Genomic DNA, 10,093 nt, shown 5'->3' on the forward strand with positions numbered 1-10,093 from the left:
CCCCCCCATGTCCCTCCTTGGTCCCAGATCGAAGCAGAAAAGTGGGGCTTCAACCACCACCACCTCACCACTTCTCCTTACTCGAAGATAGAAAGCACAAGGAGTCGTTCAAGTTTCGAAGAGTTGACTGGTAAACTCTCGTGTCGGTCGGTCTTCCAAGGAACTCAAATATACTTCCCCATACTGGGAAATGAGACTGTAGGGAGAAAAGTTTCGAAGAAGATAGGTTACCCACACAGGCACCCACACCCTCAAGTCCAATGCCCTAAGACACCTTTCAGACCCATTAAAATCCTTGGCAGGAACGAGAATAGATTGGAGGTGAGTGGAAAAGGACCAGGGGAAAATAATGACGGCCTTTCCAAAGATAGCCAGTCCGAAATGTAAAACAACTTCCGACTCTCTCATGATCTCTCACTCGCGGACGTGTTCGTTTTCACTCTTCAAACTCACGTACGCACGTACACACGTGCAGCAAATATGTCAGATAGTTTAGTAAACTGGTTGGCCTGCAGCAAATGGGCATGATTTTTTACACCCCCGGAGTCACCGGCTCCTTCGCCCACCTCGTACGACCATGGAACGAGCGACGAGAGAAAAAGAATCCCCTGGAAATTTCTGTTTGTTTCCCGCTGATAATGGAGAAAAGCTCAAACTAATAGAGACTGCTAAAACTTTCATAGCGGTCGTAATGGTATCCCTCTGTCAATGCCGGTCTGAAACTCGGGAAACAGTCGTCGACTCTAATTGACCCCGGAAGTGAACCAACATTTTATCCGAACATCAAACACAGTGTTGGCCTTTTTCTCGCAAAGGAAAGACCAACGTTGTCGAGTGGCAGAGTGTGCCAATCCGTACCTACGTCACCACTGAGTGATGGAACACATTTTCCAAGATTCGAAAGAGAGAAAAACTCGGTCGTTTTTCCTCGGGTTCGCTCTTGTTTCGTTCCACGATTCCGATGGATGGCAAGTGGTGGAACTAGAAAGAAGATGTGGATGGGAGAGATTTCTCTTTCAACCAAAGTGGTAGGTGTGGACCAGAAAACATTAAGACGAGAAAAATCGATTTACACGAGATGCCTCATTGCTCTGCTTATGTACCAATGACGAGGAGTCGGGCTGTTCCACCACTAGGCTCTATGTATTGTACATAGGGAGTAAGAGAGATGTTTCTAAGAAGAATGGGGGGGGGATGGATGGAGAACCAAGGGAAAAACAAATCAGGGTGTGGAGCAAAGTTGGTGATTTGCCCTTGGAACAACAGAGTAGGGTCCATCCTTCTTTGATAAGTGTGTAGATGCGTGTATTGTATTGTGTCAGAGACCTCCAAATTGGAAGCCGTTGAGCAAGAAGAAAGGAAATCAACGAGCAAGAAGAAGAAGAAGAAGAAGAAGAAAGAAAATGGGTTCGGTCTTAATCGTCCATAACTTTCAGTTGCCGTGACTGGAATTAATTGGTCCCCTATTCGAAGTTGGTCCCAGGGACAGATTCCTAGCTTCTAAGTCTTCCATCTGAAGAGTGTTTCTATTCAATACCCTCGTGCACCCTGGAGGAAGTGCGTGTGTGTTCCATCTCTCTTTCGCTCTCAGTCTGAGCCTTCTCTACGGGTTCTTATCTTTTGGAGGAGTTTTGGGAATTCGACGGAAATCGTTGGGATCGGATTGGCTGAGAATTCCAAGTCCCATCGGATATTTTTCAGAGTTTTCTCCAAACTTGAGCCTATGTTCCAACGTGTTCCCTTTTTTACTATGTCTCTCTCTCTCTCTGTCTCTCTTCCACCTCGCCTTGCTCGCTTTGGAACGATGAGTAAAAGTGAAAGAGAGAAATAGAGCGAGAAACGTCGACAACGAAGGCGAGAAAGACGACGACGACGACGACGACGACTTTGACTTCTCTTCCTTCATTAACTCTGTAAATGAAAGGCTATAAAGCCTTGATCGCTTAGTCTTTGGAATTAAATCCCCTGAAATATGGGGGTAATTTTCTGCTCTCTCTCACACAGCCCAACTGAATCCGTCCCCAGGAGTCTTTGTATCAATTCCAACACATAAAACGAATACTAATGAACCCTTGTAATGTCTCTCGGTCGTCTTCAATTTATTGCTTATTTCCAGTTCCTCGTGCTGCTATCACCGCTATTCCTTTCTCGACCGACCAGCAGCAAGCGGGTGCTAGTAGGCACACGAGAGAAGATCCACCAGAAGAGACCTATTTTCTTCACTTCCATAAGACATACTACTTCTGCCATCACCATGGATCTCTTGGAATGGAATGTGTCCTCTTTTCAAAGTTGACTGCATTTTAATCTAAAAAAGGTCGTTCTGAAAGAATTCGAACAATTTCCAACTCTCCCGTACCAACTACCGAGGCTCACCTCACTCACCTGTTAAAACTCTGCTTTGCCACACACGCACGCACGCACACACACACACAATTGTTGTGCAAGCTTCCTGAATTTCGAACTCGTCACCTCATCATCAGGTTGCTTGCTCCCTTACTCTTACTTTTTACTTTGGTCTTTTAATGTTCACATCCTTCCACTCCATACGCTGGCCATTTCTCAAACTTGTCGGGTGGTGTGTGAAAAGTAAGGTGGTGGGGTGATGGGTGCTAGTTCCATGGCACATCATCTCCCATCAAATAGCGGGTTCCGTCTTCCAGACTTCCAATGAAACCTTCCTTTCTCTCTCTTTCTCTTTCATGTTCTCGCTTGTTCCCACCACAGCAAAATAGCTTGGATCCAATGCATTGCCCACAGTTTGATTGCCAAACTTGCCCAAAGAAAAATGTAGCCCTGTCTTTAAACTTGACAAACGAACATTTTTCCGCAAAGTTTTGGATTAATCCCACGGAAAGTTGCTCGTTCGTTCCGAAAGCCCCAAACTGACTCTGGTACTGGTGGTGTTGTTGTTAGTAGCGGTAGTGGTGGTGTGGCTGTTGTGGCTGTTGTGGCTGATGTTGTTGTTGCCTGGGGAGTAGAATCCCATCACTCTTAGGGGAGTCTTTGACTGGGTTGAATCTTCTTGGCCTTGTTGGTCTTCCGAACGATTGAGGTCTTTGGAAGTTCTTGGCAATTACTTGCCAGGGACTCATTTGGCGTGGCTGCTGCCACCCACATGGGTGTTTCTCGTTTTCCTTCGTCCTCTTCTTCTGCGACCACCAAAGATATAGAGCCTAACAGGGAACGGCATGGAAAAATCAGAAACACGCTCTATTTGGGAAAAGTTGATTGTAGTTTTCCGAGATGGCTGTCAGGTTGAGGGGAGTAATTAGCGGGCAAAATTGGAACTTTTGACGAAATGCTTTTATGTGCAAAACTCCGGGAGCCTCCACTTGTCAAACCTTAAAAAGGCAGCCAAAGTAGATGATGATGTTGATGATGACGAGCCTGCATGGGGTTGTGCGGATTCGGAATTCAAGTTATGTGCCAGTACGTACAAGTTACGTAGAATCCGAGCGAAAGGGTCCTCCTCCGATAAGTACTGAAATTTCAAAGGGAAGAAAATTGGTGCCTGTGTCAAATTGCTCCAAAACAGTCGGTGTCAAGCTTGACAGGTGAAATAATCCAATATTGGTATTAACAAGACTAAACAAGCCATCATTTGGGAACCTAAAAAACCTTCAATTTGCACTTTGAATGCCGCCCTACCACTGGGTGGTGGTGCTATTGTCTAACAAGAATGAAATGGTTCCAGACCCAGAATTGACAAACTCATGACAAAACCATACTCCTCTGACATGACGGCGTCTTAATGTTGAAGGCATCAGAAAAAAAGAAGGTTAACAAGGTCTACTAGATACGTGGGATCCTGTTAATCCTCGTCCCATGACCAAGGGGACTGTTCCACATATCGTAAATTATCTGCCAATGAAACGAGTCTGACAAAAAAAACGTACCAAACTTTTCGGGGTCCTTTGAGACAATAATATATTTATCTTGTCGGTTGACAGGAACAATAATTGGGATGTCTAAAGGGAAGGTGCCACTCCAATAAAACCATAGCAGACAAGTCGAACGAAAGGCAACTGGAGTATCACAAATGAGTTTTAGCCAATTGGCAAGGGTCAATAATGAAAGGAATCGTCCTTAGCCAGCCATCAGGGTCCGCAAGGGTCGGGGTCAATTCATACCAAATCAAGACTGGAATCCCTAGAAGAACAGCCTTTGCTCAGAGTGAGAGGATCGTCGGCAAGTGGGACATAACCTACGATTGGTAACCCTCCTTTGCGATGCAATGCAAGGTTCGCAAAATACGTGACCGCAACTCAAGGATGAGAGGTGTCTGCTTAGTTCCCGAGTGAGTTTCTCAAATGATTCCAGACATACGCCACATTTTAAAGATCCAGTCTTAGAACTTGTCGAGTTTTCAATCGGTGGGGTCATGGTCCCAACGTCCCGTGTCAGTTTCAATGGCCCTAGCCCACTGGGTCTGAAGAGGGTAGGGGTGGTTTCAATTTCGGTGCCGTTTCTGAACACTGTTTTGCGAGAGACTTTGGGACCCGCAGGTGTGGAGGTCAGGTCAACCACCTCGACCTCGCGGCCTACATCGTCCATGGCGTCATGGTCAAGGACGGTGATGCTATCATTTTGGGAGGCCTCGTCGTCCGACATGTCATGATAGTGTGCAGGTAAACGGACAGTATCCATACCACCCTCACTCATTTTCCTTTCTCTTTAGGGACAATTGACCGATCTAACGACGACGACGCACTTCCACAACTCTAGAAATAGGGACTGTGGGCTGGAAAAAAGGTTTGCCAGTTATTGAATCCCAAAGTAGGTCAAAAATTATTTGTGGCCTATCTTTTTTTTATTAACTCTTTATAACCAGATTATATTGGTGAGATCAAGAGGTTTCACATTTGATACAACCAATCGTGCAGTAATAATTATAATTTGCCACTCCAAGAGCAAGATGTGTGAAAGTTGGCCAAAATATCAAATGAATTCTGATCTTATAGTCCAAATGTCTGAACTGGTTCCAGAACAACTCAACCCAGTGGACAACTTGACCCATGTTATCATTCTCATCATCATCCAAAAGCCCTGAAAAACAATTTATGCAATAACAAGGCTCTTAACAATGTTTTCTTTAAAGATGGGTGCTTTCCGTTTCGAAATTTGGGAAAAAATGCCCCAATGAAAATCGATCAATCTTGGTTGTGTGCAGTTCGCTTGCAGGTGTATGTAGAGGCATCCCCGCCACCCTGATGCATGCGTCCTCCATCCTTTTTAACTAGACATGCTAAGAACTAGAGGACTAGTGAGAGAAATGACACTCACGAGATTTCTGAGATTTTTTCGGCTCCCTCGCCAAATAACAAGTCCTCTATTAAGAACTATTCCACCATGCGGTACCTCTGATAGCATCTACATGCTAGGTCTCTCAATTGTATCCCTACAGTCCCTCTGTTACTTGCACACCCATGATTTGGCATCCCGCCCCCTCCATCCGGATCAATCCTCTTGGCAACTGGCCACTGTTCCTTAGGGTATCAAAGCACCAGCTTCAAACCCGTCCTGCCGGACACATATGCCCACAGCAGCAAGCCTTAGTCTTAGCGGACCTTCGCTCCTCCGGATCTCCGGACCCACTATCGTTCTTGGCCTCGATCTAACGACAACCTTCGTACGAGTCTTCATGCTCCCACCTGTGCCTTTAATGGTGGCAATGACCTTAGGCATCCCGTCTACTTTTCTTGCAACACGCCACCCTCCATCCGGACCCTTCGTTCTTGCAACACGCCACGCTCCATCCGGACCCCTCGTTCTGGCAACACGTCACCCTCCATCAGAACCCTTGATTCTTGTCACACGCCATCCTCTATCCGGACCTTGTTGTCTGATAATACGCCACACTTCATCATCACTAACTCTAAGCATGCCTTCTCTGAACTTTTCCTCCCCTCATGAAAGAATTGTAGAAAACATGCGGGGATGTAAAGGCTGCGGCTACCCAGCCATCCTGACACAGACGTTCTTCGTCTTACCGTACTTAAATTGACATTTTTGCAGACACTAAACCATTCAGTACGTCTACTTTCATCCACATGCTAGGGCTCTCACTTAGATCCCTACACATGCAAATAGATTTTCCAAACCAGTAACTTGTTGAAGTATCTTATACTGCAGTGATTTTGACTCTATTATATTGATATATTGCAATACAAATCATCAACTTATCCTCTTGAATTGCTGGGCATAGCATTCCAAGTACCGGTAAGGAAACGCATTTCTGAACCTTCGATAGTCTATCCGAACGACAAACTATACGTTAAACTATACTATCGCGGGAAATTGGGATTGTGAAGTCAAAACGCTGTGAAATAAAATCATTGAAAGAGAGGCCGCCCAATTTCCCCCTGGAAATCATACAAAATGAAGTCTCTGAAATGTCTAATTAGCAACCCTGTTCGATGGTCACTATGGTGACCATATCTTGCTTTAAGGAGCCAATTCGCCGTTCTATGTCTATTTTTCACCGTAACAATCGACGTAATAATATAATGGAGTTGTTTGACACCCTTACTTTAATCGACGGCTATGTCAGGCAGTCCTAGATTGCTACATTAATTACTCGTAGAAAGCTATAATTGAAATGTGTGTACGGTACATTGTGCTACCGAAGTCATTGATTTTCCGTGGGATATAACATAAAATATATGTAAAATTCTTGTAAACTTTAGCTAAAATTGAGCATAACAATGGGGTGAATAGTACTCAAATTGCCGTGTTAACTAAAAAGATATGTCTTACTAAAATTGAAAGGGCTTTGGTCACGCTATCCAAGTTAGTTAGAATTGTAGATTCCATCGTCATAGAGATCCAATTTTGGGGGGAAGATGCTTAGGGCAGCCTAGAGGGCTATATACACAGATCATATAACGCCTAGATGTTGCATTGGCCCGACCTCAGTGCAGAGGAAAATGGATTTTAAGTCAACAACTCTGTACACCAAAAAAGAAGAGGGTGACTGTCTGATCAGTAGTAACGACTAACGACCTAAAATCGCTGGGTCTTCAACGAACGCCATCGGTGGCAAACTCACTCAGAATCCGGCCACCGTGGCAGATGAAAAAGCATGAGTTACTGTACACCAAAATTTATGTACCAGCTGATGAAGGCAAGTGTTCGCATTTTTCCTCGCGCTATGCGAGGTCTAGTCATTATATGGTCTGTGGCTATATATTTCTATCTATGGGGCAGCTTGTTTATGGTACGATGAAATGAATATCAAGTTACTCAAGTAAGGATTCTATTACTGTCTTAATTATCCTTGTGTCCGCAGTTTGTTTCAAACTTCATTGGTGATCCAATACCGAATATGGACGTACTGCGAAATTAGACTTGCAGGAAGAACAGTGAGGACGAGTGGGACGATATCAGATAAAATTGCAGAACACTTTTGTTGTCAGTGAGGGCCATGAACATTGAAGTACACGTTGAAAGTTAACCACGCTTGTTCCACCTTTCTTGGAGCAGAAAAATGTCGAAAAACTCTTGTCGTGATCCTGGATTTTGAAAGTTAATCATTATGTACCATGAAAGGTTAGATCGATGAAGACCGGGCCATATTAGATGAAATTTATCAATAATTGCAACCATGAAAGGAGTGATTCGGTGGGCACCGATTAAAACTGCGACCTCCATGACCTATTTCTGTTGAAGTCAGAGTGGACAATTCTGCTCTAGCTCTATCTGAAGTTCTGAATTGCGACTAGCCGGCGTTCCTTCACTTGGTGAGGTTGCTCGACAACAACTGAGAAAAGGGTTAAACAGGAAATATCGTCAGTTTCAAGGTCAAAATCTTAAGTACTCAAGTCGATTATTTTGTTCTAAAAAATATTATGATATGCCATTTTTGTAACAGTTTGCAAATCAATCTCATTTTAAAACCTACTTGCAGCATAGTCTGAACTCGTCTGAACCATAGGGAAAATTGCTTCTGACCAGTACAAAAATGTCAAGCTAATCTCCCAAAAATCGTGATGGGTTGTAAGGTTGATTGCTAAAAGAATATGAAAAATACCAATTGCCCCCACTATCTGTTTCAGGAGGATGTTTGCTTCTTTGAAAGGGTCACGTTTTATCAATCAAAAAAGTGATCTCCTTCCATAGAAAAAATGTGAAGATTCTGTCGAACTTAAAGCCCTTGAAATGAAATAAGAAATTATGTTGAGTCCACGCAAAAGCTAGAACGATAGAAAATTCAACGAGGTGTTCAGCACACCAGACGCCTTGAACATTTTTTGGATCATTGGTTCTGGTGGAATGTGACATCCATAGCTATATAGGAGATCAAGAAGCACTCCTTTCACTTTGCCACATCTCATATACTCAATGTTTGCTTCAATAAGCAATCTCATTATAGAGGCTGGCGCCCGTTTTGACCCTTTTGACCAATCCTTGGAATTTGGAGCCGCTCCAATAAACAACACCGTATCGCCCACAACCATTGGAATAGCGAGGTGAAGCTAAATCCCAGACGAAACAATGTCCTTTGATGAATTGTCTCAAGCTATTCCAAAACCATTTGTTTGCAGACAAATTGGTCATTCGCTGTAGCTGAATCTTTTGCCCAGAACAAATCGAAAGCCCGTTGAAGATCAGAGAGGTGGCCAATCCCCTTCGAAGTAGTGCAAGGGTGATTTGATTTCCCTTTGGTCCCCAAATGCCCTCTCATCTTCAAGTGATCCACTCAATTTGACCAGACGAAGCAGAGGCAATCTTCTCTGATTCCTTGGATAGGGGATCCACACTGTACCGTAGATACGAATGTTATACGAAGATGGGTAAGCTAGAGGCGGGATGGACGATGGGTCTTTTCGGTCAAGCGAGAGCAGAACTCAATATCGGCTTGATAAAGTGCTCGAAACAAAGCCATCTGCCTCGTCTCGAGATCCCTCCTATCCATACTAGTTGAGGGAACTGGGAGCGGAGATCCCAAACTCCACTTGAGGGCAAAAGGATGATCTAAAAGGCTTCGAAAAGAAGGGTTCACTCCGCTTCGGTCCCAAGATGAGGAAGACTTCCGTGAAGACCAATATTGTATCTGATGATGATACTTCAGGCTCCAAGCCAATCTCAGGCGATCTTGGAGTGACTACTGCTCTCCGTACGTATACTGCCAACTTCCAACTAGGCGAGCTTCCATCTCGGAGAGGGATCTCTCGATTTTTGGCCATATAATACGCCTCAAGCATCTCGGTATCACCATGAACTAACATTGGACAACTTCTCTTATGAAGGCATCGCCTTGGTAGAGACTCATTCTTCCAAGTTTCGAGAACCAGAAGTGTCGACGCCCAATTTGAATAGGAATCCATGTCATTCAATGTTCCCAATCATTCGGCCAGATGGTTAGATGGTTGCAATCTGTTTAGGCTTTGCCCTTCCAAGACTGGAAAGTTTTGACCAGAAAATCCCACCAACGTCTTGGGCGGCGTCCCAGCAAAAGCAAGGAGAAGGCCAGAGCTAACGGAACCGTGCCGGGAAATCAAAGTATCGTGAAATTGACTATCTGTTCCAGGCGAACTACCTCGAGGTAAGGATCTGATTTTCTCAATTCGAGCCGTTTGCTTGGTCCGTTTCGCCTCGGGCAAGGTTTTGGGGTCAGAGGAGACCAAAGTCCGATAGTTGACAAGACGTTGAGGTCTTTGATCTCCCAAGGCTCTCTAATTAGGTTTGGAATTGGATTTACGTACCCTCCTCGCAGGATTATCGATTCGGTTAAAGAGTTTCACTCCCCCCTTTCCCCCCCCCCTATTTCACTCGTCATGTGCGCAATTTTAGAGAGGTCGGGGCTGATGGGTATATAATATATAAGGTACTTCTGTTAGTACAGATTCTGAAACGAACTCAGGAATGAACTTTTTGTGCAGGATCCATTATCACCGGAGTTTCAAAGGCCAATGTGTTCCCATTATCAACATCAGGCAAGAAATCCGGGGTCGCTTTGTCATATCTTCTTATTTTCATCCCAAGAGAATACCAAGTCAGAAAACCTCGTGGTTTCGCTAATCAAAACAAATGGTAGCTTGGATGTAATGTTCATCGCTTTCTCGGAGAATCTGTCACAGGGTTGGGCTCC

At 44.4% G+C, this 10,093-nt stretch overlaps 2 long non-coding RNA genes across 2 annotated transcripts; one reads left to right on the forward strand and one right to left on the reverse strand.

The window, feature by feature from the left end:
• Positions 1 to 3,195: 3,195 nt before the first annotated feature.
• Positions 3,196 to 4,765, reverse strand: LOC131886299 (uncharacterized). The gene is made up of 2 exons (XR_009373906.1): positions 3,900 to 4,765; positions 3,196 to 3,484 (listed from the first exon to the last, which is right to left on the reverse strand). It is a non-coding gene; the product is annotated as an uncharacterized LOC131886299 (long non-coding RNA).
• A 2,458-nt stretch (positions 4,766 to 7,223) lies between these two features.
• LOC131886998 (uncharacterized) lies at positions 7,224 to 9,514 on the forward strand. The gene is made up of 3 exons (XR_009373969.1): positions 7,224 to 7,249; positions 8,361 to 8,471; positions 8,547 to 9,514. It is a non-coding gene; the product is annotated as an uncharacterized LOC131886998 (long non-coding RNA).
• Positions 9,515 to 10,093: the final 579 nt, after the last annotated feature.

This window comes from Tigriopus californicus, chromosome 9, assembly GCF_007210705.1.
Source record: "Tigriopus californicus strain San Diego chromosome 9, Tcal_SD_v2.1, whole genome shotgun sequence".
NCBI classification, from domain to species: domain Eukaryota; kingdom Metazoa; phylum Arthropoda; class Copepoda; order Harpacticoida; family Harpacticidae; genus Tigriopus; species Tigriopus californicus.